The 4,045-nt window shown below is 48.3% G+C and overlaps 1 protein-coding gene across 1 annotated transcript in view; it reads left to right on the top strand.

Annotated features, from left to right (window-relative positions):
• The first annotated feature begins 1,029 nt into the window (after positions 1-1,029).
• Positions 1,030-4,045, top strand: part of LOC121924182 (lysozyme C, milk isozyme-like) — an 18,212-nt gene continuing 15,196 nt past the window's right edge. Inside the window, exon 1 of the mRNA XM_042455366.1 lies at positions 1,030-1,108. The gene's annotated coding sequence lies outside the window, so the exon portion shown is untranslated. The remainder of the gene's footprint in view (positions 1,109-4,045) is intronic.

Raw genomic sequence — 4,045 nt, 5'->3', positions numbered from 1 at the left:
CAAGCCAAGTATGATTTTGTTTTAACATAATGCCAAAACTAATCTGCCAGGTCCATGTGGACTTAGGATGACAGAAACCATCCCTGGGGTACAACATGGAGCTTGTTGCTGAGGAAGGGGAGGGGTGCGAATAACACAAGGACAACCAATTGGCAAGAAAAGGCCACAACTTTATTAAATACAGCAACACTGAAAACAAGAGGGTTGGCCTGAAAGCATGAGGTCTGGATCTGACATCCACCAACCCGCGTTGGTCAATGAACCGAAATGCCTGGTAATGGCCAGGCTTCAGGATGACAGAGGGGTAACCGTCCTAAAGTGTGCTCGCCACTTAAAGAGCCAGCTATGCGCATAAGCGCATCTTCGCCCCATGTCACCGGGGAACACTGAATCGACGCTGCCCCCGCACTGGCAACATTGCTAGCCCTCAGCCCCCCCGGGTCCCAGTCGGACTCCCGATCCAGTGCTCAGCAGCACAGAAAATCATGTCCATCAGATCCGAGACCTATGGTGCCACAACAGGAGACTTCCTCCTAAGAAAGTTGTGGCAAAGAGTACAAGCAAAACAAGGGGGGAGGGTGGGGAGCTGGCAGAAAATGGCGCCGAGAGCCAGCGCGTCCCAGGCCTAAATAGGCCCATCCACCAATTTTGTTTTAACAATCAGGAACCAAGGCTCCATAAATTGCCCAATCGGGGCCACTTCCGCCCACGCAAGGGAGGCTGGGAAATGTAGTCCCAGCCAGGAAGTGGCCCAGCAGTGTAGCGCTTCCACGCACGCTCCCAGAGGAGTCTGGGAGCTGTAGTCCACACCATGTGGACTTAAAGTGCCACTGCTTGCTACCGGGGCTGCACACCCAGCACCAGGCAGGAGCCTGGCAGGGCCGCGGGCTGCAAGGCAAGGAACTTGCCACCACTGGGCCCCAATGGAAGCCAGCCTCTCCTCCCCCCACAGCAACAGAACCAGCCCAGTAAGTCGGGTGGTCCCATTTATCTTCCCACTTAATATTCCTCCATTACTATCTTCCACAGGGTTCCTAGATGATAATATCAAAGATGATGTTGCATGTATTAAGAAACTGGTCAAGAAAAAAGAGGACCTAGATGCCTGGTGAGTAGTGTTATCCAAAAAAGTAGCTGAAATATTATTTAGGAGCTTATTCCATGCCTTAACAAATCGATTTACCTCTACCTGGCTTAAATCTTAATTCGAGTGGCATCCTGGTATTATCGCAAGGTTTTTTTTCCTCCTAATTTGCCACCCAAATACAGCCCAGGTCCATCCCCACTTCCAGGAGTGCTCCCATGGCCATTTTTTTAAACTTAGGCCCTTATCACACATAAGATTGGAACCGTAGCCCTTTCGTTACGAGGGGGAAGGAAAGTGACTTCAAATCCAAGGCAATTCACGTGATGAATGATCACATGTGAAGCATGAAATTGTGGTGATTCCTGAGTCAAAGTGGAGTGAGTGCACATTGTATTATCACACCAGTACATACTATTTGGATTCAACGATTCAAACTGGGACCCTTGTGCATGCTCAGTGGGGCTCTGAATGCATCATGAACCTTTGCACTTCTGGGATGAAGAAGAGGGCCACTGCCTGGTTCCACTTTCACGTGAATGCTAGCCTCACGTGAATGACAGCTTCACGTTTCTTCCTCCTATTTTCTCATCCCTGGCAGCCAAATTCAAACGGGTCCTCCGTGTCAGAGCCCCCATCCATTTCAGCCACATCTACATCTGTCTTCCTGTCATTCTCATCTGAGCTCTGGTGCCTCAGCAAACTAATAACTTATTATTAGTAGCATTATTATTATTACTTTAAAAATTAATTATTACTAATATCATTATTATTATTTTAAAATAATAAATTATTATTACTATTATTTTAAAAATATTAAATTATTATTATTAATATTATTATTATGAGAGTTGGAGTTTGTTGTGGGGTCCTTGGCTTGAGGCTATAGAATTCTGGGATGTGGAGCCTCCGCCCCAGCCTCCAGTGCCCCCCTCCTTTGCTCCCATCCCTCCCTCCAGTCTCCTGTTTCATTCCCTTCATCCCTGTCATCTACAGTGGAACCTCACCTTCTGCGGGGGATCCATTCCGGACCTCCCCCCCGAATTCCACCTATACTCGAGCCCCATTCAAGTGAATGGGACTTGTGCATGCAGTGGTGCAGAGGCGCAGTGGCGCACATGCATCACGGGCGCGTGCCCCATTCATCCGAATGGGACGCAGCACCCCTTGCACCCCGCATGCTCCCGCACAGTTTTGCACATAAGCTCTAAGCCGCATCTGACGCGGGCGCACTGTATATCTAAATGTACCCTTCCGAGCACCGGAAGCAAATAGGGCAAAATTGTATCGCAGCATCATAGAAAATGTGGGACCTTGGAGGTTTGGGGGAGTGTACTGGGACGGAAGCAAAGTTGCATTCCACACCAGATCAATTTGGAGTGAAATCAAAGTGAGCTTGAATGCAAATTCTGTGAATTCACTTTTTACCAAATTCCCCAAAATGAGGAGTCAGTTTGGATTCACTGTGGAAGAGCCATGGAAGCTCCTTCCATGGTGTTTCCACAGTGAATCCAAACTGATAGAAAGGAATCGCATGTGATAATGCATCATGTTATCATGTGAATTTGCATCACTAGCCCCGCAGTCACGTAGGATCAGAGATGCAAAACCGTGTGATAAACGCCTTAGAAAACACCTGGATCCAAAAAGAGCCAGGAGGAGCACTCCTGGAAGCAGGGATGGACATGGGCTGTATTTGGGCGGCAAATTAGGCAGCAAAAACCTTGCGATACTATCAGGATGCCACCCAAATTAAGATTTAAGCTGGGTAGAGGTAAACTGATTTATTAAGCCATGGGTTAAGCTCCATAAGCAAGACAATTTTTTAAAAATGTGTTGCAGAAAAAGCTTGGCCAAGAGCCTACACTGCAGGGTGCAGGGCTTAACATTCTGTCCCTGCACTCCTCCCCTGCTACCAGGCAAGAGAGCCTGCTTGAAAAGTCAGGCATATGCTCCTTTGGCCCTTTAGTGGTTGAAGGAGGATACTAGGCACATGGGTAGCACTTGATGAACTTCTAGTTCCCAGAGCAAACAGAAGCCATCTTCCTCCCATATCTCCTAGGGAATATACTGGTGGTCTAGGAAGGAAACAGATGCTCTTTTCCCCCTACTGAGCCAGATACTGCTGAGGCATTTTGTTTTATCCCTCAGCCACTAAATGGCTGGACCCTCAGGGATGCTAAATGGCTGAGGGAGCATGCACGTCCCCTTTGCATCAGGTTTGTGGGACAGAAGGGAGGCATTTAGAGCATCCTCTGTCTAGATAGATTATTTTTAGCAGAATTAGCCTTGGGAGAATAGTGAAGGGGGGCTTGAAAACCTTTCAGTGCCAGGTTGTATCAATGCATCTTTAGTAAACAATGCGGTAAAGTTTGAGCTTGGAAGGGGTGCATTCTGCACCAGCTGATCTTACTTTAGCCACATGGACTTATCTATCACAGGCAAGGTAAGCAGTAGCTGCCTCCAGATTCCCTTATTAAGCATGCATTAACAGCAAAATAAAGAGAAAAGAAGAGAGCAGGAACCATGCTTCATGGGTGACCCCAATATGTTAAAGAAACATAGATCTCTAAGGGCTTGTACAGACCAGCCCAAAAGGCTGGCCTGTGAGTGGAGTCAGGGCGCAGCGTCCTGGTGATACTTGCCCTAACTCCACCCCCAGGGTGCCATGATGCCATGCACCACTCCAGACAGTGCGTGGCATCATTATGCACCTCCGGCACTGTGTCCAAATGACACAGCGCCAAAGGGGCACCATAGAGCTGTGCCATCACAGCTATGGCACCCTTTGAAAGGTGCAAAAAGGAACCACTTTTTGCTTCTCCTTTTTGCGCCCTCCAAAGGCCGGATCAGGGTTGCAGTGTAAGGTTGCCGCAGCCCAGATATGGCCAGGAAAGGGCAGTCTTTATGGCCCCTAAGTCTGGCTATCAAAAGGGAAATCCAAAGAAGAGTGGAGACTGT

The sequence above is a fragment of the Sceloporus undulatus genome, chromosome 2 (genome assembly GCF_019175285.1).
Source record: "Sceloporus undulatus isolate JIND9_A2432 ecotype Alabama chromosome 2, SceUnd_v1.1, whole genome shotgun sequence".
Lineage (NCBI taxonomy): Eukaryota > Metazoa > Chordata > Lepidosauria > Squamata > Phrynosomatidae > Sceloporus > Sceloporus undulatus.
Note: the sequence above shows the minus strand (reverse complement) of the source record. Positions and strands in the feature narration are given on the sequence as shown.